At 44.2% G+C, this 27,544-nt stretch overlaps 1 pseudogene; it reads right to left on the bottom strand.

Annotated features, from left to right (window-relative positions):
* Positions 1-261: 261 nt before the first annotated feature.
* Positions 262-27,041, bottom strand: LOC142258961 (uncharacterized; annotated as a pseudogene).
* Between the last annotated feature and the right edge of the window lie 503 nt (positions 27,042-27,544).

The following is a 27,544-nucleotide window of genomic DNA, read 5'->3' as shown; positions in this document are numbered from 1 at the left end:
CGAACCGAACTCGAACTCTAGGGGGGTGGCTCATCTCTACTCCCTACCTCCCCCAAGCTATGTAATCTATTGTTTTGATTTTTACTGTATCCTTCCCTGTTAAACTTTTGAAAATTACTGTACAATACAAAAAATTGCTATTTTGTAAGTTTTTTGGTTCTTACATTTTTTTGTGGGGTAAACAAAAAAGTTACTTAAATTCTTAATTTTTGATAAAAAGAATAAACATTTAATAAATAAAACATTTCACACTTTCTGGGTATGAAAATGACTTCTCACCTATGTGAGCGCTTTAATATTTAACATGAGATGTTTTGAAAGAAAATAATTTCTCACATTCTCCACAAAGATATGGCTTTTTCCCTGTGTGATTTTTTTGATGTTTAATCAAATGTGATTTACACACAAAACTTTTACCGTATTTTGAACATGAACATGGCTTCTCCTTTGTGTGAATTCTCTGATGTTCAACCAAATTTGATATTACATTAAAATCTTTCTCACACTCTGAACATGAAATTGGCTTATCTCATGTGTGAGTTCTCTGATGTGTAATAAGATGTGATTTAGTTGTAAAACATTTCCCACATTCTGGACATGAAAATGGCTTATCTCCTGTGTGAGTTCTCTGATGTGTAACAAGAGTTGATTTATTTCCAAAACATTTCCCACATTCTAAACATGAAAATGGCTTTTCCCCTGTGTGAATTCTCTGATGTGTATCAAGATTTGATTTAATTCTAAAACATTTCCCACATTCTGGACATGAAAAAGGCTTCTCCCCTGTGTGAATTCTCTGATGTGTAATAAGATTTGATCTATCTGTAAAACATTTCCCACATTGTGAACATGAATATGGCTTCACATCTGTGTGAATTCTCTGGTGGAAACGAAGACCTGATTTCCGAGTAAAATCTTTCCCACATTCTGAACATGAATATGGCTTTTCCCCTGTGTGATTTCTCTGATGTGTAACAAGAGTTACTTTACGTGTAAAACATTTCCCACATTTTAAACATGAAAATGGCTTCTCCCCTGTGTGAGTTCTCTGATGTGTAACAAGATGTGATTTAGTTGTAAAACATTTCCCACATTCTGGACATGAAAATGGCTTATGTCCTGTGTGAGTTATCTGATGTGTAATAAGATGTGAATTTGTTGCAAAACATTTCCCACATTCTGGACATGAAAATAGCTTATGTCCTGTGTGAGTTATCTGATGTGTAACAAGAGTTGATTTATTTCCAAAACATTTCCCACATTCTAAACATGAAAATTGCTTTTCCCCTGTGTGAATTCTCTGATGTGTATCAAGATTTGATTTAATTCTAAAACATTTCCCACATTCTGGACATGAAAAAGGCTTCTCCCCTGTGTGAATTCTCTGATGTGTAATAAGATTTGATCTATGTGTAAAACATTTCTCACATTGTGAACATGAATATGGCTTCACATCTGTGTGAATTCTCTGGTGGAAACGAAGACCTGATTTCCGAGTAAAATCTTTCCCACACTCTGAACATGAATATGGCTTTTCCCCTGTGTGAGTTCTCTGATGTGTAACAAAAGTTAATTTATGTGTAAAACATTTCCCACATTTTAAACATAAAAATGGCTTCTCCCCTGTGTGAGTTCTCTGATGTCTTACAAGATGTGATTTAGTTGTAAAACATTTCCCACATTCTGGACATGAAAATGGCTTATCTCCTGTGTGAGTTCTCTGATGTGTAATAAGATATGATTTTTCTCCAAAACATTTCCCACATTCTGAACATGGATATGGCTTTTCCCCTGTGTGAGTTCTCTGATGTGTAACAAGATTTGATTTAGTTGTAAAACATTTCCCACATTCTGGACATGAAAATTGCTTATGTCCTATGTGAGTTAACTGATGTGTAACAAGATTTGATTTTTTTCCAAAACATTTCCCACATTCTGGACATGGATATGGCTTCTCCCTTGTGTGAGTTCTCTTCTGTACAACAAGGTTTGATTGACAATTAAAACACTTCCCACACTCTGAACATGAAAATGTCTTCGTTCCTCTTCTGTGACTTTTATTTTCCTTAATAGCCTGTGATGAATCAGAAGATAGGACCTGTTTAATAGGATCAGATGGTACATCTTTGCTCTGAAGCGTTGAGGATACAGCTGGAATAACGCAATGTTCTTCATATGTGTCTTGTGGCACACCAAGATGATATGATAGAATGTCTGAAGAAGTCAGAAGCCCCTCTGATCTCCTAATACAGTCACCTGTCAAGAATAACACTGTTAATACCTCTTCAATAATGTATAGTTTATTTTTTAACTATATCCAAAGTCCATTAAAATTGCAAGTCATGCTGCAAAATTTCATTATTCACTAAGGTAATGGTGACAAAACAGTTCACATTCTAACTGAAGACTACGGAGCAAGGACCACTAGAGAATGATATCAGGCCACCAGGATCGGCTCTAGCAGTTTCCCAATTCAGTGTTGAATTCAGCATCTCCCTAGGTTCATGTCTCAGAGCGTCGGTCACAACTATTTTGTAGTAAGATTCTTAGTGGAGAATCGTAAATGAGCCTGTCATTCAGTCCTATAAGAGGGGTCTGTCCGACACAATCCCTGACAGCTACATGCATTTTACTGAAGAATGGAGGAGCACTGCAATTATGTACGAAGAAGCTCTGACTTTGAAGAAAGTGTAAAACTGGAAAGTAAATTTGTAAAGTGGTTTTATCATGTGGTTAAAAATGTGGAAGATTGTGATAAATGAATATACACAGCTATACACCTCATTCCCTGACCTCACCCCTGCTGTACTACAGAACACCAGTTACTGTCTGTCTCTAGTCTCCAACATCATATCTGCTCTCTTTCTGAAACTTAACCTCTCCAAAACTGAACTTCTTCTACTCCCTTTGTCTACTAACCTCCCTAACCCTGACATCTCCCTCTCTGTGTGCAGCACCATGATAACGCCTAGGCAGCAGGTTCGCTATCTGTGTGTTATGTTTGACACCGATGTTCCCTTCACCTCCTATACACAATCTCTCGGTCAGTCTTGTCGCTTGTGTCATGAACTTTCCACTGTTGCAGATTTTGGTGACAAGTTCTGAGTCCGAGTCTCACTTTTTCTTGTGGGACTCAGTTTATTAAATGGACTCCCTTTCCTTTGGGGAGGAAAGGGTTAATGTCAGCTCCTGACCAGGTGTTTCCAGTTGGGACCAAGCCCAGGCCCTATAAATACCCTCAACTTCCACCAGAGGGTTCAGGTTATTTTCATCATTTGGAAGCTTGGCCAGGAGGTGGAAGGAGCTGTTATTTTCCTCTCTCTGAGACTTGTGTTGTGGGCTGCAGCATTGGTGTTTGCTGCAGCAGTTCTAGGTGTGCTGGTTAAATGCTATGGATGTTCCCCAGTAGTGCGTTTCCTTCCCCCCCTTTTCTGTTTATTTCCCCTCATGCACTGTTAGTGGCTCCTTTGTGTGTGGTTCCCATGTGAACGAGTAGTTGTTACCCCTGTTTATCATATTTGTTAGTGGGGTGTTTATTTTGGTTCTTGTCCCTTCCCCCGGGTGATGGATTGTGGAGGGGGTCTTAACATCAGGGACAGGGACAGGAGATATGACCTAGGTTAGAGGCCTGGGCCTCCCTACCAACAAGGGTACCTCCAGATGTTAAGGCTGAGCCCCTACGCTCACCCTAGGGCCAGTATAGGCTTCCCTGTGTACCCCTATCAACCCGTGACAACTTGCATCTGAAAAACATCTCTAGGATCCCCGCTTTCTCACTATAGAAACAACTAAAAAACCCTCACTGTGGCCCTGACCCACTCCTGCCTTGATTACTGTAATTCTCTATTAATTGGCCTCCCCCCTCACTAGACTTTCCCTTCTCCAATGAATCCTTAATGCTGCAGCCAGAGTAATCGTTACTACTAGCTAATCACTGCTCAGACTCTTTTGCTCTGTGCCAGTCATTGCTGTAACGCTTGTGGCCAATATAGAGGCAGCAAATGGGAGTAGTGAAAACACTGGATCACAGGGGGACCTGGGCTTACCCTTTAGAGGGAGGGGCTTAACTACTTATGATTGTTTGTACATGAACCTTTGAATTGTAAATATGAATATGTTAGCGTTATAGAAATAAAGATTATTATTATTATAATATAAGCATTACTCCCCTGTTAAATCCATTGCCATTTCAGGGCAACTACTCTAGTGCTCTTCTTCGATCTTGGCCTGACAATCAGGTGCAGAAAAATGCTGTTATACTCCGTACAAGAGATCTAGGCAACCATTTTAAGTAACCAAATAGTAAAACACGTGCAGGAAAACTATCGCGGGGGGGGGGGGGGGGGGTGTTTTTAGCCACCCCTGTATCTGGCCTGTATACAGCAACATTTTTCCACACCGATTCTAATAAACCCTTATCATTTAAAGGGGGTGTCCAGCACCACTCTGCTTCTAGAGGTTTTGTACATGTGTCTTATTTTAGAATATATTAAATATAGGGACCCCCATACAGCAGTATGAAAAATCATACTGGGCAAAATCTAGCCCAGGTTGGTCAATAAGAACATTGCACAGACTCAAACTGACATATATATAAGCCGGAGAACGAGAGTCAGAAGGTGCCAAAAAGGGAATATAATTTTATTGTTACAATCATAAATGTGCAACCAGCAAAAAAGGAGATAAAAGCATAGAGGGGTGTGAAAAAACATAAGCAGGACCGCCAAAATGAATGGTATTAAGGGATGACCAGTTACATGAATAGAACATACATGGGAAATATCAGAGCGAATAATGAAGGGACAATACATATAAAGTGCATGTGCATAAATACATATGAATAGCCCGCTCAGACCCCCCCAATGCATAAATAGAGTCTGGTCCAATCATTTAAATGAGGCAGCATATCCAAATTAAAGTGGCCAGTGTATGATCCTGAATATGCAAAAAGAGGCTCCCCCATACCCCACCAACGTACGTTTCGCCTATTTGAGCCCTGTGCTCAAGTTCGGCTTCCTCAGGGAGGGAGAAGGCAGCGCCGCCTATTTATGTAACTGGTCTATTCATGTAACTGGTCATCCCTTAATACCATTCATTTTGGCGGTCCTGCTTATGTTTTTTCACACCCCTCTGTGCTTTTATCTCCTTTTTTGCTGGTTGCACATTTATGATTGTAACAATAAAATGATATTTACTTTTTGGCACCTTCTGACTCTCGTTCTCCTGCTTATATATTATTTTAGAATATACCTGCACATAAGTGCTGTAATCCACTAATATACAAGAAATCAACGATTTCACCAGTGTAAATAATATGGAACATGTGAACATTCCACTATAAACTGCACATTCCCCATGTCTAGGATGTACGGGAACCTCTTACGCCTTATTTTTAGGATTAGTTATTTTCAATTCTTTTGAGTTCCACATCGTAGCAGCCGATGACTGAGAAGAATCTGTGACTTCTCTGCATTTAGTGGTCACTACTCACCTGGGCGGTTATCTGTAGGAATCTCCTCTTTACTCCGCTCATCACCCCTCACATATGTCTCTGTAGTATTAATATGGGGCAGATCTTCCCCCTGAAACAAATATTGTAAAAGTCACAGACAGATGGAGAAGTCCCATCTATGATCAGCTCTAATCCTGCCATCTCCACCGCTCTCATTACACAAGTGTAACACATATAATACTGGAGGATAAAACAAGACTGAGCACAAGACCTTCACAGCCATCTATACATCATAGGGGGATTTCATGGCCCCTTCTCTCCATCTACCTGATGATCCTGAGGAACATCGGGATCTTCTTGTTTACAGTCCTGTGGGAGAAGAGGACGGGGACATCTCTCTGGTGTTGTCCTCTTACTGGATAGACCTGGAGGAGACACATACAGGGACTGAATTCATTCCTTACATACAGATAATTATAGGCCGTGTGTATTTAGTCCTGTCTATTACCTGGTGATGTGAGGGGCTGGGGATCCTCCATCATGACGTCCTTGTACAGATCTTTGTGTCCTTCTAAATACTCCCACTCCTCCATGGAGAAATAGACGGTGACGTCCTGACACCTTATAGGAACCTGACACATACAATGATACCGTCACCCCCGATCCCTTCATAGCGTTACTGTATAATGTCCCAGCATTCCCAGCAGTGTCACCTCTCCAGTCAGCAGCTCAATCATCTTGTAGGTGAGTTCTAGGATCTTCTGGTCATTGATGTCCTCATGTATCGGGGGGTGAGGTGGAGGCCCCGTGATTGGGCTCAGGGGTCTTCCCCATCCCTCAGACACAGGGGCCTGACAGCGCTCACTAGAGGTCTTCTTCACTACTGTGTAATCCTGGTTATGGAGAGACACAGTAATAAATCTCACTCCAGACATTTCCAGAGTCCTCACCTCTCCAGTTCTGTCCATCTGTTATTCCCATAGATAAGAATGGTGTAATGTGACGTCATCAGAATCTCTCACCTCTCCAGTAAGCCGGAAGAGGATCTCTAGGGTGAGGTGTAATATCCTCTCCACCATCTTGTCCCTGTCCATATCCATCCTTGATGGGTCAATCAGGAGAATTCTCTTATATAGAAGATCTTCACTGAGAGGATCCGATATTGTAGGGACCTGAGTGGGGAGAAGATGACGATGTAATATCATAAAGAATCCGCTGTAATAATACAATTACTGGAGAGAATAAGGGGAAAAATATAATGAGAACATTCTGGGGGAACATTATACTGTGTGGGGCGCAGAAAGGGGCCGAGGACCTAGAGTAGAAAGGGGCCGAGAACCGAGGGCAGAAAGGGGCAGAGGACCGATGGCAGAAAGGGACCAAGGACTGATGGCAGAAAGGGGCCAAGGACTGATGGCAGAAAGGGGCCGAGGACCGATGGCAGAAAGGGGCCGAGGACCGATGGCAGAAAGGGGCCAAGGACCGATGGCAGAAAGGGACCGAGGGCAGAAAGGGGCCGAGGACCGAGAGCAGAAAGGGCCCGAGGACCGAGAGCAGAAAGGGGCCGAGGACCTAGGGCAGAAAGGGGCCGAGGACCTAGGGCAGAAAGGGGCCGAGGACCGAGGGCAGAAAGGGGCCGAGGACCTAGGGCAGATGGATTTCCTCACTTCCTGCCTCTCATAGATGGGTCATCTGTATCTATCAGAGAAGATGACAATGTAACATCATAAAGAATCCGCTGTAAAAATACAATTACTGGAGAGAATAAGGGGAAACATATGAGGAGACAGAACGTGTAGATTGTGTGTGGAGTGAAATATAAGGTTAATATCCAGTGAGGATGGATCCTCGGTGATTGAGGTCACAGTGATGTCACAGTCACATGAGTTACAGCAAATTGAGGGCCACGGTGATGTCACGTGTCATACATAGTGGCATCACCGCTGTGACCAGTAACGTAGCTGCAGTGATGTCATCAGAGACTAAAGGAAACACAGGAGTATCATCCCGAAAACAACAGAATCGCACTTATATAATCTGCCTGCTGCGCCCCCTGAGTACTCTCCATAACAAGTTTTTCAAAGAAATATTCATAAAGCAGTGGTGGAGGAATAAGTCTGTATCTTTCAAGAAAACTGATATTTACTGACTCGGCTCCTTCCTCACCTGACCTAAATCCTACAGAGAACTTGTGGGCTCCTTTTCTAAGGAAGATTTCTGCTGAAGGAAAATAGTCCCATCTCTGAACAGTTTATGGGAAGTTATGGTTGGTGCGGCCCAACAGATTAAGAAACTGAAAAGGGTACTTTACATGCTGCGACATCGCTAGCGATTGCTAGCGATGTCGTGCGCGATAGCACCCACACCCGTCGTTGGTGCGACATTTGGTGCTCGCTGCCGTAGAGAACATTATCGCTACGGCAGCGTCACACGCACATACCTTGTCAGCGACGTTGCTGTGACTGCCGAACAATCCCTCTCTCAAGGGGGAGGTGCGTTCGGCGTCATAGCGACGTCACTGCGGTGTCACTAAGCGGCCGGCCAATAGAAGCGGAGGGGCGGAGATGAGCGGGACGTAACATCCCGCCACCTCCTTCCTTCCGCATTGCCAGTGGACGCAGGTAAGGAGATGTTCCTTGTTCCTGCGGTGTCACACATAGCGTTGTGTGAAGCCGCAGGAACGACGAACAACATCGTACCTGTGGCAGCAGCGATAATAAGGAAAGGAGCGACATGTCAACGATCACAAGTTTTTGAACGATTTTGAGATCGTTGATCGTCGCTCCTTGTTGTCACACGCTGCGATGTCGCTACCAGAGCCGGATGTGTGTCACTAACGTCGTGACCCCGACGATATATCGGTAGCGATGTCGCAGCGTGTAAAGCACCCTAAAGACCCGATGGATTGACGGTTTATAACTGAAGAGCGGTTATATTACTATACAATTTTTGCAAATTTTGTTAGTTGTCACTGTGCTGCTCACTGGTCTCTACAGAGATTTGAGCGGAGCAGTCATATCAATGTGGCTGCAGCGCTTAAGTCGCAGTAAATAGACAGTTCAGGAGTCAGCTTCATACATAATAGGATATACAGATCAGCCGATTGTATCTCATATGATAGGATAAGATTTATGGACTGTATCTTGCATAACAGTAAATACACAGCACAGCAATCACACATGATAGGATTAGATACATGGCTCTGGCAACTGTATCTCACAATATAGGATTAGATAGATGTCTCAGCGGAATGTATAACATGTGATTCGATACACGGACTGTAAGTAGATGCTGACTTTCCTGTTACTTTCTTTTTACTGCACTCTGCAAACTGAGCTCTTCTATGTCAGTGTAAAGCCTCATTCAGATGTCTGTGCTGCATGGGTTTCTGAATGAGGCTTTAGACTAATAGAGCAAAACTGATTTCAGAGCATTGAAAAGACAGCCATATTTACCAACAAAGGTCACAATATTACCATTCATGGTGGGAATTGTTGCCAGTATTATAAATGTACACAGATAAGGCCTGTATAGGGTGTCATTCACTCAAATAAGTGTGGTGCACAGTGACTGGTCACCAGCCTTTTAGTGATGCTCATACTATTAGATCAGGCGGGCTGACCAGCACTGTATAAGTACATCCTAAAAGGACACCCAATATCTATATATATAATTGCCTTATTCTGTCTGTCTGTCTGTCTGTCTATCTGTCTGTCTGTCATGCTCCGAAATTGTGTCCTTACGGTGACACAAAGCTGATTGGCCGCTGGGCTCGCCATGGCCCCGCCCCCCCACACGGATTGGCCTCTCGCCCCGGCTCTCTGCAGGCCCCGCCCCCCTCACGCAATGCACGCTCGCTCTGGCCGCCCAACTGACACGGGGCTCCGATTCCCAGGTGAGTACACACACATCAGATCACACTCACTCTCACACTCACTCTCACACACACCTCACACATCACAACATGCTGGGATATCGCTTGCTTCTACACCGGCTCCGTCAGGATCCCGGCAGCGCCAGACATAACCTTGCGATGCTGGGATCTTAACGGAGGCCGTGAAAGCTGGTAACCATTATACACATCGGGTAACTAAGGTCCCTTAGTTACCCGATGTGTATCATAGTTACCAGTGTACACCGGCTCACACTCACTCTCATACACACCTCACACACACATCACATCGCATCCACACATCAAGGTCCTGCAGCTGCGGAACATACATAACATAACAGCACACACATAACAGCACACACACACACAAATCAGATCACACTCACACATACCTCACACATCACATCGCATCCAAATACTCACAACATCCTGGGATATCGCTTGCTTCTCGGCGGCAATACTGTGCTGTTGTGAGCTTCCAGGACCTGCCGGGGGATCACATGGCCAGAAGCATGTGATATCCCCGGATGTTGTGAGTATCAGCGCGTATGTGCAATATCGTCAGTGTGTGTGTCTTTGTGTGTGAGTGTATGCGATCGGGTGTGTGTGAGTGTATGCGATCGGGTGGGTGTGAGTGTATGCGATCGGGTGGGTGTGAGTGTATGCGATCGGGTGGGTGTGAGTGTATGCGATCGGGTGGGTGTGAGTGTATGCGATCGGGTGGGTGTGTGTGGGTGTGTGTGAGTGTATGCGATCGGATCTGTGAGTGTCGGCAGAGGAGCACGGCGTGCTGGAGGAGGCTGAGAGGAGAGAGGCTGAACCTGGGGAAGGCTGGGATGGGGAGGCTGATGCTGAGGGAGGCTGGAAGGAGAGAGGCTGAGCAAACGTGCTCCATCCGCCATACTGCGCACTCCCAAACGTGGTCCATCCGCCATGCTGCGCACTCCCAAACGTGCTCCATCCGCCATACTGCGCACTCCCAAACGTGCTCCATCCGCCATACTGCGCACTCCCCATCGTGCACCATCCGGCATGCTGCGCACTCCCAAGCGGATGGAGCATGATGGGGGGTGCGCAGCATGGCGGATGGAGCACGTTTGGGAGTGCGCAGCATGGCGGATGGAGCACGTTTGGGAGTGCGCAGCATGACGGATGGAGCACGTTTGGGAGTGCGCAGCATGACGGATGGAGCACGTTTGGGAGTGCGCAGCATGCCGGATGGTGCACGATGGGGAGTGCGCAGCATGGCGGATGGAGCACGTTTGGGAGTGCGCAGCATGGCGGATGGAGCACGTTTGGGAGTGCGCAGCATGGCGGATGGAGCACGTTTGGGAGTGCGCAGCATGGCGGATGGACCACGTTTGGGAGTGCGCAGCATGGCGGATGGAGCACGTTTGGGAGTGCGCAGCATGGCGGATGGAGCACGTTTGGGAGTGCGCAGCATGGCGGATGGAGCACGTTTGGGAGTGCGCAGCATGGCGGATGGAGCACGTTTGGGAGTGCGCAGCATGCCGGATGGTGCACGATGGGGAGTGCGCAGTATGGCGGATGGAGCACGTTTGGGAGTGCGCAGCATGGCGGATGGAGCACGTTTGGGAGTGCGCAGCATGGCGGATGGACCACGTTTGGGAGTGCGCAGCATGGCGGATGGACCACGTTTGGGAGTGCGCAGCATGGCGGATGGAGCACGTTTGGGAGTGCGCAGCATGGCGGATGGAGCACGTTTGGGAGTGCGCAGCATGGCGGATGGAGCACGTTTGGGAGTGCGCAGCATGGCGGATGGAGCACGTTTGGGAGTGCGCAGCATGGCGGATGGAGCACGTTTGGGAGTGCGCAGCATGGCGGATGGAGCACGTTTGGGAGTGCGCAGCATGGCGGATGGAGCACGTTTGGGAGTGCGCAGCATGCCGGATGGTGCACGATGGGGAGTGCGCAGTATGGCGGATGGAGCACGTTTGGGAGTGCGCAGTATGGCGGATGGAGCACGTTTGGGAGTGCGCAGCATGGCGGATGGAGCACGTTTGGGAGTGCGCAGCATGGCGGATGGACCACGTTTGGGAGTGCGCAGCATGGCGGATGGAGCACGTTTGGGAGTGCGCAGCATGGCGGATGGAGCACGTTTGGGAGTGCGCAGCATGGCGGGTGGAGCACGTTTGGGAGCGCGCAGCATGGCGGATGGAGCATGATAGGGGGTGCGCAGCATGGCGGATGGAGCACGTTTGGGAGTGCGCAGCATGGCGGATGGAGCACGTTTGGGAATGTGCAGCATGGCGGATAGAGCACGATGGGGAGTGCGCAGCATGGCGGATGGAGCACGTTTGGGAGTGCGCAGCATGGGGGATGCAGCACGATGGGGAGTGCGCAGTATGGCGGATGGAGCACGTTTGGGAGTGCGCAGCATGGCGGATGGACCACGTTTGGGAGTGCGCAGCATGGCGGATGGAGCACGTTTGGGAGTGCGCAGCATGGGGGATGCAGCACGATGGGGGGTGCGCAGCATGGGGGATGGAGCACGATGGGAGGTGCACACCTCCCCCCAACACACACACACGCACTGCACAACACACACACACTAGGAATCACAAACAACGCCCTACACAGACACCCACACACACAGACAACGCTGCACACACAAATATACGCACATACTGCACAACACACACATTGCTCAAAACATACCTCCCCCAAAACACACCACACACACAAACCGCACAACACACACACACACACACAACGCTACAGACACACAGCGCTCCACAAACAACGCAACACACGCAACACACATACAACACCGCTCTCACCCCCCGCGACACTCAGAACATGTACAGCGCCCTACACAAACACTTGGTAACTACACACAACAACATCTATATATATATATATATATATATATAACAAAAATCATACATGAACTACACAATACGTAAATTCTAGAATACCCGATGCGTAGAATCGGGCCACCTTCTAGTATGGTAATATTCATCCACAGATTACAAGTTGGACAGGCAATGAGTAGTTCTTATCTGAAAGGTGTGAGTCATCTGTGGTTTATACCCAGCATTGTCTAATCATGCAGGAGGTCAGACCAGGAGATCAGAGTTGTATATTTACATCTCACACACTGAAAAACCTAAGCTATGGTGGGAGGTGTTCGCACTCTAGGTTTTGGCTGCCTGCTTATGATTGGGTAACTCATACAGGCAGAAGACGCACAAGCCCCCACCGGAGAGTAACTAATACCCAGTTGGACATAATAAAAAAAAATGAACTCATTATGTGCCAGTACTTAGATTGCTAATATTTCCACAACAGAGAGGTGAAATTAAAAAAAAACAAACATTTTATTGCTTTTGTAATTCTATACGGTTTAACCCCTTTCTGACATTGGATGTACTGGTACGACTTATTTAGCAGTGCATTCACGCAAATGGATGTACTGATATGTCCTGGCTATGGTGCCTGTACTGTCCTTGGCTGTGTAACTGCCTAAATGCTACAATTAATTGCGATTGCAGCATTCAGGAGGCTGAGAGAGGGAATGCACTCTCTCCCACCCGATCGGGGCTCCCGCAACGTGATCACGTGGGTCCAATTATTGCCATGGCAACCCCAGGTGAAATGATGACCTTCAGATCTACCAGCTATGGTGTTGTGTTAGACCATGCCTGGAACATGTCTAACAGGCATTCTGTCAGCATCACACTGACAGGTGTAGTGTATTGCAATATGGGTGGATTGTAAAACATTATACCAATGGTCAGAGTAATAAAAGTTGATGCCCCATATAGGTACTAAGTAAAAAAAAAAAGTGGGGAAAAAGAGGATTTTTTTAAAAAAAATATAAAAAAAAAATAAAACAAAAGAAAGACATATTCTACCAATAATTACGTATATTTATGTAAAAACAAAAATAAAGAAAAAAAACCACATATTTGGTATTGCTGCATCCAGAACACTCTAATCTACAGTATAAATCTGTCACATTAGTTATCCTTCAGTAAACACCATAAAACAAAATTAAATGAATAAAAATGGAAAAAAGTAATGTTTTCTCATCAAACTGTCAGTGAAAAAGAGGAATAAACCACAATAAAATCCCATGCAACTGAAGGGTGATGAAACTCCAAATGAGATTAGGGAGCTTCCAACAATATGGCAGACGATTTTAACATGGAGAAGGATACGGAAATTGTGTGGGGCAAGCGCCTGGGACTCGCCATTCCAGCCTTTTATGGGGAACCCGAGCTTCCTTAAGGGCAGGACTCCATCACAATATGATACATTGGCGAGGCAGGGTGTGTCTATGTGGCAGACCTACTGGACCCTGGATATTTAATTCTCCCCTATGAGACACTGGCACAACGCTTCCAAGTTTTTGCTGGAAACCCTTTTTTGTTCCTCCAAGCTCGCAGTTTTGCACAGAAATGTATCGCTAATAAACCACTACTTGAGCGAGGGACAGACCTAGATAAATTTCTGAGACAAGCTAGGACGCAGATTTTCTCAACTAGTCATATATATGCAAGATTAAGATCATATTGGTGGTGGGAGACAGGAGTCAGAGGCCTTTTAAGTGGGGGGAGGTCATACCGGAATATAAAAGTGAGGATGTCTTGAAAGCAACATTGATTCAAAGGAAATTGATATCAGCTAGCAGTTACACCGACATGGCACTGATGAATTTTCATTGAGCCTACGTCACCCCCTATATTCAATCAAATATAAAACCAGCAACAAATTATGTATGCTCTAAATGTGGCGTGGAGAAGACAGAGTTATTTCATCACCTTTGGGAGTGTGCGAGGATTCGGGGGGTTTGGAGGAGCGTCCATTCAGTCTTAAACAACATATGACATTAAATTCCCATTGACGCCACAATGGGCCATCTTCAACATTCCTGAGGAAGACCAGCTAAAAATAACAAAACGTACTAAAGCAGCTCTTATTATATGGGCCACGGTCACTAGAAAAAGTATATTAGTATATTATATAAGTGGCTTAGTCCGGAACCTCCATCATTACCAAACATTCAAACAAAGGTCACGTTCATATGTAAAATGGACTGGCTTGGCGCTCTTTCAGACAAAGAAAAGCTGACAAGGAAATTTTTTGAAATATGGTCCCCGTTCATACCCATGTTACCAGATGTCACTAGAGCCAGGCTTAGATCTCAATATGAGTGCACATCGTGGTACCTGTTAGGACTTATAAGTGCCCAATTCCATAATAATAGACGGTATAAGTTAGAGGGCGCACGTAGAGAGGGGAAGGGGGGGGGGGTTAGGGACTGTTTGGGCTTATTTTGATATATTAATGTCTCAACTTTTGTTATTATCTTTGACATGCATATTGTATTTTGAATTTTAATAAAAAGAAGTTTAAAAAAAAAAAAATCACATGTAATTAAATATGGTATCCATGAAAAGGTTGTTTCATCCGGCAATAAACAAGCCACCATACAGCTCCATCAGTGGAGAAATCAAAGAGTTATAGCTCTCAGAATAGCGATGCAAAATCATTTTTTTTTCCTATAAAATAGTTTTAATTGTGTGAAGGAAACAAATCATGAAATAAATATAAATGTGGTATTGCTGTAATCGTACTGACCCGAGGAATAAAGCCGACTCATCACTTTTACCACACGGAGAAAGACATGAAAGATAAATACATTTCTGAATTGTTGGTTTTTGTTCATTCTGTCTCTCAAGAATCACAATAAAGAGTGATCAAAAAATGTGTCTGAAAATGATACAAATAAAAACGCCAACACATCCCGTAAAAAGAAAACCCATCCACATGACTCGTAGAAGAAATAAACAATTGTAGCTCTCAAAATATGAAAAAAACACCTTTTTTTAATGGTTGTTTTAGTGTGTGATAGTAGCTAAACGTAAAAAACCCGATATAAACCCTAATCACTTATACCTCACCATATAAAATAAATTCTTGACCTGCTGTTGATTTGTTTGTTCTGCCTCCCAAAGATCGCAGCAAGGTGTGACTCACAGTTATCCTGCTCTCTACACTGAGCACTTACACGGGGGTTAAATCTCTGAAATGCGAGATTCAGATGAAACCCTGAATGGAACATTCCCTATAAGGAGGCAGATGGACACACTATGTACTGTCTCTGGCCTATCATCCGGTGGTGTTCATTTTTTTTAAGTGTGCAGAAAAAGAATGGTTGGCCACAGTTTTGTGCATTTCTGAAAAAAGACAGACACCGCTGAACAGAGGCCAGACGGAGACCAGACTAACACTGCTGCTTCATTACAGTGAATGGATCCCTTGGGGGTTTCACCTGAATCTTGCCATTTGGAGATTTACATGTAAACCTATAACGCTAATAGGTCACGGAGAAGGGGCGTAGCCTCACTGCAGAAAAGTGAAGAGTGGACACAGCACCGAAGATTCAGTAATATTAAAATTTCAAAGTTTATTGGATATTAAAAATTATAAAAAGGATCCAAAAAGAGAGACCACGCATAAGGGCACCTTACGCGTTTCGGACAATAAATAAAAACAAGTCCTTAATTATAGGTGAATATGCATAGGTAATAAATGTTTTTAATACCCAAAGACAAAATCCCAAATGAAGCACAGAAGAACAGGAAAATGCCCATATCCTGCAATGGGGGGAGGGTGAAACAAATTAGCTAAGAAAGCTGGGACACGGTTGTAATAGCTATATAAACACTTGCATTTCTTTTCGCTGCACAAAACAGATTATACAAAGTGGATGAAAAAATATATATCTACAGTACATCCCTCTATCTTTCCTGTTCTTCCCTAGAGGCAGTAGTTCCCACCCCATCTTTCTCGCTGGGCACCGCTCAGCCTCTTGGTGGAATGCAACAACTAGGGACTGCCTTAAATTGGTACTTGGTGCCTACTATCTGCATAGTCAAACCTTATGGCTCTGGTGATGACTAGGTACTCACTTAATCATATCCCTTTGAGTAAGCCTGGTTAAGGTGCAGTGAGGCTACGTAAGAAAAACAAGAAAAAGATTTCAGCTTACCATAGGTCACTGTGCTCCAGGACTTGAGGGTGCTCATGTTCCTCCAGATCGGCCAGGCTGGTGTATGACTGGAGAAAAGTGAAGAGTGGACCCAGCACCAAAGATTCAGTAATATTAAAATGTCAAAGTTTATTGCATATTAAAAATTACAAAAAGGATCCAAAAAGAGAGACCACGCATAAGGGCACCTTACGCATTTCGGACAATAAATAAAAACAAGTCCTTAATCATAGGTGAATATGCATAGGTAAGACACGTTTTAAATACCCAAAGACAAAATCTCAAATGAAGCACAGACGAACAGGAAAACGCCTATATCCGGCAATGAGGGGAGGGTGAAACAAATTAGCTAAGAAAGCCGGGAGACGGTTGTAATAGCTAGATAAAGACTTGCATTTCTTTTCGCTGCACAAAACAGATTATACAAAGTGGATGAAAAAATATATATCTACAGTACATCCCTCCTGAGAGAAATAAATAAATAATGAATAGATATATGTATAAATGAAAAAATAATAATAATAGAACACCAAAAACATAAACAAGGGAAAACATATAAAGGTATATGTATAGGGAAAATACATATACATTATTTATATATATATATATATATATATATATATATATATATATATATATATACACATACATACACTAGCTGTACTACCCGGCTTCGCCCAGGTTAATAACTGTTGTTAGCAAAATAGAATGTATTAACATTCCCGTAATAGAATGTATAAATAGAATGCATTAACGCCCGGGATAGTAACTGTCTCTCTGTTTCTCTCCCATTCTCGGTCTGTCTCCCCCTCTGTATATATCTCTCTGTCTCTCTCTCTCTATCTCTTTGTCTGTCTCTGTCTCTTTCTCCGTATGTCTCAATCTCTTTCCCTGTCTGTCTATCTTTTTCCCTGTCTATCTATCTATCTCTGTCACTTTCCCTGTCTCTCTCTTTCCCTCTCTTTCCCTGTCTGTCTCTTTCCCTGTCTGTCTCTTTCCCTCTGTCTCTTTCCCTGTGTCTGTCTCTTTGTCTGTCTCTTACCCTGTCTGTCTCTTTCCCTGTCTGTCTGTTTCCCTGTCTCTGTCTTTTTGTCTGTGTCTGTCTCTTTACCTGTCTGTGTCTGTCTCTTAACCTGTCTCGTTCCCTCTCTGTCTCTTTCCCTGTCACTCTGTCTCTTTGTCTGTGTCTGTCTCTTTGTGTCTGTCTCTTACCCTGTCTGTGTCTGCCTCTTTCCCTGTCTGTGTCTGCCTCTTTCCCTGGCTGCATTGAGACACGCCAACATTCCATATAAGGGCGTGGCTGCGCATTCTTCTGAAGTTCTGGCTGCACTGTGGCTCCCAGCTCCATTCGCTTTAATGGAGGCAGGTATTTTGGCGAATAACTGTAAAGAGCAGGGTTAAAATTTCCCCTCAAAACATAGCCTATGACGCTCTCGGGGTCCAGAAGCGTGAGTGTAGCTGCGACGGTGCAGATGCCAATCCCGGACATACACACACACATACATACATACATACACACACACATACACACATTCAGCTATATATATATATATATATATATATATATATATATATATATACATATACATACACACACACACACACACATGCGTATACCTAGAATACATACATACGTATGTCCATACACGATCATAATATATATCGTAAATCAGAGCGGTAATTCAGGTCATTTGGATGTCAGCCATCTAGTTTCATGATCCACTTCGCCTCTGCATAGAGGAGTAATTGAAACCAGTTTCCCCCACGGTGTGGACGATTTATCCTTTCAATGCCAGTAATCTTAATGTGAGTAAAATCTCCATCATGATGTTCTTTAAAATGTCTTGTTAGTCCTGACATGGATCTATATTTTTTATTCTGATCTGAAACCGCATGATGTGCATATGCCGGAATGTTTTTATGTTCTGATATGCGTTTTCGGAAAGTTCTGGAAATGCAACCTATATAATATTTGTTACACAGGGAAGAAGTCGCTTTATATACGACATGCGTCGTGGTATAGTTAATGAAGGAGGTAATCGTATGTATGGTATCCTGATTATCCTTAAAGAAAGTAGTTTTATCCATATGGCAACATAGGTGACAACGGCTAGTACCGCATTTACAGTGCCTACAAGTAGTATTCAACCCCCTGCATATTTAGCAGGTTTGATAAGATGCTAAAGCCTGTTAGAGCCTGCAAACTTCAAACAAGAGCAGGATTTATTAACAGATGCATAAATCTTACAAACCAACAAGTTATGTTGCTCAGTTAAATTTTAATAAATTTTGAACATAAAAGTATGGGTCAATTATTATTCAACCCCTAGGTTTAATATTTTGTGGAATAACCCTTGTTTGTAATTAAAGCTAATAATCGTCTTTTATAAGACCTGATCAGGCCGGCACAGGTCTCTGGAGTTATCTTGGCCCACTCCTCCATGCAGATCTTCTCCAAGTTATCTAGGTTCTTTGGGTGTCTCATGTGGACTTTAATCTTGAGCTCCTTCCACAAGTTTTCAATTGGGTTAAGGTCAGGAGACTGACTAGGCCACTGCAACACCTTGATTTTTTCCCTCTTGAACCAGGCCTTGGTTGTGTGCTTTGGGTCGTTCTCTTGTTGGAAGATGAAATGATGACCCATCGTAAGATCCTTGATGGAGGAGCGGAGGTTCTTGGCCAAAATCTCCAGGTAGGCCGTGCTATCCATCTTCCCATGGATGCGGACCAGATGGCCAGGCCCCTTGGCTGAGAAACAGCCCCACAGCATGATGCTGCCACCACCATGCTTGACTGTAGGGATGGTATTCTTGGGGTCGTAGGCAGTGCCATCCAGTCTCCAAACGTCATGTGTGTGGTTGGCACCAAAGATCTCGATCTTGGTCTCATCAGACCAGAGAACCTTGAACTAGTCTGTCTCAGAGTCCTCCAAGTGATCATGAGCAAACTGTAGACGAGCCTTGACATGACGCTTTGAAAGTAAAGGTACCTTATGGGCTCGTCTGGAACGGAGACCATTGCGGTGGAGTACGTTACTTATGGTATTGACTGAAACCAATGTCCCCACTGCCATGAGATCTTCCCAGAGCTCCTTCCTTGTTGTCCTTGGGTTAGCCTTGACTCTTCGGACAAGCCTGGCCTCGGCACGGGAGGAAACTTTCAAAGGTTGTCCAGGCCATGGAAGGCTAACAGTACTTCCATAAGCCTTCCACTTCCGGATGATGCTCCCAACAGTGGAGACAGGTAGGCCCAACTCCTTGGAAAGGGTTTGGTACCCCTTGCCAGCCTTGTGACCCTCCACGATCTTGTCTCTGATGGCCTTGGAATGCTCCTTTGTCTTAACCATGTTGACCATGTATGAGTGCTGTTCACAAGTTTGGGGAGGGTCTTAATTAGTCAGAAAAGGCTGGAAAAAGAGATAATTAATCCAAACATGTGAAGCTCATTGTTCTTTGTGCCTGAAATACTTCTTAATACTTTAGGGGAACCAAACAGAATTCTGGTGGTTTGAGGGGTTGAATAATAAATGACCCTCTGAATAAACTTATCACAATTTAAAAAACAAAATAAAAAAGAAATAACATTCTTTTTTGCTGCAGTGCATTTCACACTTCCAGGCTGATCTACAGTCCAAACGTCACAATGCCAAGTTAATTCCGAATGTGTAAACCTGATAAATCTGCAGGGGGTTGAATACTACTTGTAGGCACTGTATATGATCCCAGTGTTGTAAGCCATGTGTCCTTAGGTTTTTCCGATAGGTATAGGCTAGGAGATATAATATTGCCAATGATTTTGGATCTTCTTGCCACTACATTAACTCCTTGAGACATGATTGTAGCCATCACGGGATCTTGATATAGCATGGTAGTAAATTTGTAAAAGATTTTTTTAATATTCTCAAAGTTCTTGCTCTATGGGGTAGAAAAAGTAATTTCATTTTTCCAGTCTCTGGAATCGATTTTATCCTCCAATGATGTTGCTCTAGATCTGGTATTCACAATACTAATAGCTCTATTTAATGATTTATTGGAATATCCTCTTTGTTGAAAACGTGTTCGAATACGATTCTTCTTCTGTTCATAAGTGTTATCGTCAGAACAGAGGCGGCGGGCCCTCAAGAATTCCCCGATAGGTAGACTGTGTTTAGTATGAATTACATGGCTACTATGGGCGTGTAGGATACTGTTCCCACTAATAGGTTTTCTGTATAACGAGGTGTGTATTTAAAATAATAATAATTTTATTCATTTATATAACGCTATTAATAGCGCTTTACATACATTGGCAACACTGTCCCCATTGGGGCTCACAATCTAGAGTCCCCATATGTATGTCTTTGGAGTGTGGAAGGAAACCGGAGTACCCGGAGGAAACCCACGCAAACACAGGGGGAACATGCAAACTCCTTGCAGATAGTGTCCTTGGTGGGATTTGAACCCAGGACCCCAGAGCTGCAAAACTGCAGTGCTAACCACTGAGCCACCGTGCCGCCCATTAGATCTGTTTCTGTTCCCATTTATTATTTATTTCTCAGGAGCGATGTACTGTAGATATATATTTTTTCATCCACTTTCTATAATCTGTTTTCTGCAGCGAAAAGAAATCCAAGTCTTTATCTAGCTATTACAACCGTCTCCCGGCTTTCTTAGCTAATTTGTTTCACCCTCCCCCCATTGCAGGATATGGGCGTTTTCCTGTTCGTCTGTGCTTCATTTGAGATTTTGTCTTTGGGTATTTAAAACGTGTCTTACCTATGCATATTCACCTATGATTAAGGACTTGTTTTTATTTATTGTCCGAAATGCGTAAGGTGCCCTTATGAGTGGTCTCTCTTTTTGTATCCTTTTTGTAATTTTTAATATGCAATAAACTTTGACATTTTAATATTTCTGAATCTTTGGTGCTGGGTCCACTCTTCACTTTTCTCCAGTCATTCACCAGCCTGGCCGATCTGGAGGAACACGAGCACTCTCAAGTCCTGGAGCACGGTGACCTATGGTAAGCTGAAATCTTTTTCTTACGTAGCCTCACTGCACCTTAACCAGGCTTACTCGAAGGGATATGATTAAGTGAGTACCTAGTCATCACCAGAGCCATAAGGTTTGACTATGCTGTAGGCACCAAGTACCAATTTAAGGCAGTCCCTAGTTGTCGCATTCCACCAAGAGGCTGAGCGGTGCCCAGCGAAAAAGATGGGGTGGGAACTACTGCCTCTAGGGAAGAACAGGAAAGATAACCTCTGTCACTTACTCTGACCAACCCTGAGCTCCTCGATGTTCCAAGACAGGTTCTCTCCCCTTGTGTGTCGATTCCGTGTCTATCTCTGTCTTACCCTAATTACAACCGTGTAGTGAGCAGGGCAGGAGGAACACTAGTCCTGCTTTATGATAATGACACAAAGGGAAGATCACAGACAAGTGAAAAAAAACCTGCATTCCAAAAGAACCGGTGGGTAAAAGGAGAAGGGAAGCAAAATAAGTCAAAAGGGAGATACTGAATACCACTACACCAAACAAACTTCCAAGCAACAATCTCTAGGATCAAATCCAAAATGTGTTGTCTTCCTGGCGCTCGAGTTCGGCACATCGCTGATCGGGTTGACAGATTACTGGGAGGGGCTGGGGAGGACCCAGCGGTCATTGTACACATTGGCACAAATGACAAAGTTAGAGGTAGGTGGAAGGTCCTTAAAGATGATTTCAGGGAATTAGGTTGTAAGCTTAAAGCATGGACCTCAAAGGTGGTATTTTCGGAAATACTACCTGTGCCACGAGCCACACCAGAGAGGCAAAGAGAGATCAGGGAGGTTAACAGGTGGCTCAGGAATTGGTGTAGGAAGGAGGGTTTTGGGTTCCTGGAGAATTGGGCCGACTTTTCAGTTGGCTACAGATTCTATGCTAGGGATAGGCTGCATCTTAATGGGGAAGGTGCAGCTCTGCTGGGGCAGAAAATGGCTAGAAGGTTGGAGGAGTGTTTAAACTAGGAGTGGGGGGCGAGGGTATTCACTTTATAGAAGGGGAATGTAGTGCAGATAGTGACCAGGGCACAAGTAATGAAATTGGGGGTGGTACGGGGGGAAGGGTTAGGACAGTTAATACAGTAAGCAGGAATACAGGTACAGAGTCATACGTAACGTGCATGTACACTAATGCCCGAAGCCTCACAAATAAGGTGGAGGAATTAGAATTAATATTGTTGGAAGAAAATTATGATATTGTGGGGACATCAGAGACATGGCTGGATGAGAGCTATGACTGGGCTGTTAATTTACCGGGTTATAGCCTATTCAGGAATGACCGTACAAATAAGCGAGGGGGAGGTGTGTGTCTATATGTAAAATCATCCTTAAAACCCATCCTGCGTGACAACATATGTGAGGGTACTGAGAATGTAGAGTCCCTATGGGTGGAGATAAGGGGGGGGGAAATGAATAATAAAATACTGATAGGGGTGTGTTATAAGACGCCGAATATTATGGAAGAGGTAGAGAATCTCCTCATAAAGCAAATTGATAAAGCAGCGAGTCTCGGAGAGGTAATTATTATGGGGGACTTTAACTATCCTGATATAAATTGGGGAACAGAAACTTGCAGTTCCAGCAAAGGAAATAGATTTTTGATATGAAAGATAATTACCTTTCACAAATGGTACAGGACCCCACAAGAGGGGGAGCACTACTAGACCTTGTACTAACCAATAGGCCAGACCGCATATCAAATATACAAGTTGGGGGTTACTTGGGGAATAGTGATCACAAAATAATAAGTTTTCATGTATTCTTTAGTAAGATGTCTAGTAGAGGGGCTACAAGGACACTAAACTTCAGGAAAGCAAATTTTAAACGGTTGAGAGATGATCTTAGTGCAATAAACTGGGATGATGTACTAAGTAATAAAAGTACACAAAGCAAATGGGAGACTTTTATGAGCATCCTGAATAGGGCTTGTGCAGAAAATATACCCTATGGGAACAAACATGCTAGAAATAGGAGGAAACCCCTATGGCTAAATAGAGCTGTAAGGGAAGCAATAAAAGAAAAACAGAAAGCCTTAAAAGAATTAAAGAGGGTAGGTAGTGATGAGGCATTATATAATTATAAAAAATTAAATAAAATATGTAAAAAGCAAATTAAGTTAGCTAAGTTTGAGACAGAGAGACTCATTGCAAGAGAAAGTAAAAATAATCCTAAAATATTCTTTAACTACATAAACAGTAAAAAAATGAAAAGCGATAGTGTTGGCCCCCTTAAAAATAGTCTTGGTGAAATGGTGGAAGGGGATGAGGGTAAAGCCAACCTGCTGAATGACTTTTTTTCTACGGTTTTTATACAAGAAAATGCCATGGCAGATGACATGACCAGTGATACCATAAATTCACCCTTGAATATTACTTGCTTAACCCAGCAGGAAGTACGCCGCCGCCTCGAAATCACTAAGGTTGACAAATCTCCGGGCCCGGATGGCATACACCCCAGAGTACTACAGGAATTGAGTTCTGTGATAGATAGACCATTTTTTTTAATCTTCTCAGATTCCTTAATAACAGGGTCGGTACCGCAGGACTGGCGCATAGCAAATGTGGTGCCAATATTCAAAAAGGGGACAAAAACTGAGCCGGGAAATTATAGGCCGGTAAGTTTAACCTCTACGGTTGGTAAAATCCTTGAGGGTTTCTTGAGAGATGCTATACTGGAGTATCTCAAGAAAAATAACCTTATGACAGAGTATCAACATGGGTTTATGAGGGATCGATCCTGTCAAACTAATTTGATCAGCTTCTATGAAGAGGTAAGATCAAGCCTGGACCAGGGAAATGCAGTGGATGTTGTGTATATGGACTTTTCAAAAGCTTTTGATACGGTGCCACACAAAAGGTTGGTACATAAAATGAGAATAATGGGGATAGGGGAAAATATGTGTAACTGGGTTAAAAACTGGCTCAGTGATAGGAAACAAAGGGTGGTTATTAATGGTACGTACTCGGACTGGGTCTCAGTTCATAGTGGGGTACCACAGGGGTCAGTATTGGGCCCGCTTCTTTTCAACATATTTATAAATGACCTTGTTGGGGGCATGCGGAGTAGAATTTCAATATTTGCAGATGATACTAAACTCTGCAGGGTAATCAATACAGAGGCAGATAATTTTATATTAGAGGGAGATTTATGTAAATTGGAGGATTGGGCTGAGAAGTGGCAATTGAAGTTTAATGTAGATAAATGTAAGGTCATGCACTTGGGTAGAGGAAATAACATTTATGATTATGTACTTAATTGTAGAACACTGGGTAAAACAGACACAGAAAAAGACTTGGGTGTATGGGTGGATGGTAAACTTCACTTTAGTGGACAGTGTCAGGCAGCTGCTGCCAGGGCTAATAAAATAATGGGATGTATTAAAAGAGGTATACGTGTTCATGAAAAAAATATAGTTCTACCTCTGTACAAGTCACTAGTGCGACCGCACTTGGAATACTGTGTACAATTCTGGTCACCGATATATAAGAAGAACATAGCTGAACTGGAGAGGGTGCAGAGAAGAGCGACCAAGATTATTAGAGGAATGGGTGGGCTGCAATACCAAGACAGGTTATTAAACTTGGGGTTATTTAGTCTGGAAAAACGAAGGCTTAGGGGGGATCTAATCACAATGTATAAATATATGAGGGGACAGTACAGAGACCTTTCCAAAGATCTTTTTACACCTAGGCCTGCGACTGGAACACGGGGGCATCCGCTACGTCTTGAGGAAAGAAGGTTTAATCATAATCACAGACGAGGATTCTTTACTGTACGAGCAGTGAGACTATCTCTGCCGCATGATGTTGTAATGAGTGATTCACTACTAACATTTAAGCAGAGCCTGGATGCCTTTCTTGAAAAATTTAATATTACCAGTTATGTATATTAGATTTTATGACAGGGTATTGATCCAGGGAACTAGTCTGATTGCCGGATGTGGAGTCAGGAAGGAAATTTTTTCCCCATTGGAACTTGTTTGCCACATTGGGGTTTTTTTTTGCCTTCCTCTGGATCAACATGTTAGGCTACGGTTTGAACTAGATGGACTTGAAGTCTCCCTTCAACCTTAAAAACTATGATACTACGATATTTCTCTTTCCATGACTCACACCCCCATGCCTGGAACATGGAATGGCAAGCTAACACTGGCGAATACTAAGGCAAAGAGGTGAGTTCTTAAACCAGATGGAAGTGGAGAAAATCAGAACAGCTAAGAAAACTTAGGACGGTAAGCAGAGAAAAACACAAGAGTCTGCTAACCATAGCAGGGTGAGCACAAGGATAGTCTGCACAGATAATTGGAAGGCAAAGCAGATCCAACCAGTGCTTGTGTTTGCGGCGACCTTTGGAATAGGGGCGTCCTCTTTCTGTCATAATACCCCCGTAACAGAACCCTGATGTAAGAGCTCAGCATAGAGCATGGTATAAATGTGTCCCAAAAGTCACAGACAGATGGAGAAGTCCCATCTATGATCAGCTCTAATCCTGCCATCTCCACCGCTCTCATTACACAAGTATAACGCATATAATACTGGTGGATAAAACAAGACTGAGCACAAGACCTTCACAGCCGTCTACACATCATAGGGAGATTTCATGGCACCTTCTCTCCATCTACCTGATGATCCTGAGGAACATCGGGATCTTCTTGTTTACAGTCCTGTGGGAGAAGAGGACGGGGACATCTCTCTGGTGTTGTCCTCTTACTGGATAGACCTGGAGGAGACACATACAGGGACTGAATTCATTCCTTACATACAGATAATTATAGGCCGTGTGTATTTAGTCCTGTCTATTACCTGGTGATGTGAGGGGCTTGGGAACCTCCATCAAGACGTCCTTGTACAGATCTTTGTGTCCTTCTAAATACTCCCACTCCTCCATGGAGAAATAGACGGTGACGTCCTGACACCTTATAGGAACCTGACACATACAATGATACCGTGACCCCCGATCCCTTCATAGCGTTACTGTATAATGTCCCAGCATTCCCAGCAGTGTCACCTCTCCAGTCAGCAGCTCAATCATCGTGTAGGTGAGTTCTAGGATCTTCTAGTCATTGATGTCCTCATGTATCGGGGGGTGAGGTGGAGGCCCCATGATTGGGCTCAGGGGTCTTCCCCATCCCTCAGACACAGGGGCCTGACAGCGCTCACTAGAGGTCTTCTTCACTACTGTGTAATCCTGGTTATGGAGAGACACAGTAATAAATCTCACTCCAGACATTTCCAGAGTCCTCACCTCTCCAGTTCTGTCCATCTGTTATTCCCATAGATAAGAATGATATAATGTGACGTCATCAGAATCTTTCACCTCTCCAGTAAGCCGGAAGAGGATCTCTAGGGTGAGGTGTAATATCCTGTGCGCCATCTTGTCCCTGTCCATATACATCCTTCACGGGGCAATCAGGAGAATTCTCTTCTATAGAAGATCTCCACTGAGAGGATCCGATATTGTAGGGACCTGAATGGGGAGACGATGACGATGTAACATCATAAAGAATCCGCTGTAATAATACAATTACTGGAGAGAATAAGGGGAAACATATAATGAGAACATTCTGGGGGAACATTATACTGTGTGAGAGCAGAAAGGGGCCGAGGACCGAGGGCAGAAAGGGTCCGAGCACTGAGGGCAGAAAGGGGCTGAGGACCGAGGGCAGAAAGGGGCTGAGGACCGAGGGCAGAAAGGGGCCGAGGACCGAGGGCAGAAAGGGGCTGAGGACCGAGGGCAGAAAGGGGCCGAGGACTGAGGGCAGAAAGGGGCCGAGGGCAGAAAGGGGCCAAGGACTGAGGGCAGAAAGGGGCCAAGGACTGAGGGCAGAAAGGGGCCAAGGACTGAGGGCAGAAAAGGGCCAAGGACTGAGGGCAGAAAGGGGCCGAGGACTGAGGGCAGAAAGGGGCCGAGGACTGAGTGCAGAAAGGGGCCGAGGACTGAGGGCAGAAAGGGGCCGAGGACTGAGGGCAGAAAGGGGCTGAGGACTGAGGGCAGAAAGGGGCCGAGGACTGAAGGCAAAAAGGGGCCGAGGACCGAGCGCAGAAAGGGGCCGAGGACCGTGGGCAGAAAGGGGCCGAGGACTGAGGGCAGAAAGGGGCCGAGGACGGAAGGCAAAAAGGGGCCGAGGACCGAGGGCAGAAAGGGGCCGAGGACCGAGGG

This window comes from Anomaloglossus baeobatrachus (assembly GCF_048569485.1).
Source record: "Anomaloglossus baeobatrachus isolate aAnoBae1 chromosome 5 unlocalized genomic scaffold, aAnoBae1.hap1 SUPER_5_unloc_2, whole genome shotgun sequence".
In the NCBI taxonomy this organism is placed as follows: Eukaryota; Metazoa; Chordata; class Amphibia; order Anura; family Aromobatidae; genus Anomaloglossus; species Anomaloglossus baeobatrachus.
Note: the sequence above shows the minus strand (reverse complement) of the source record. Positions and strands in the feature narration are given on the sequence as shown.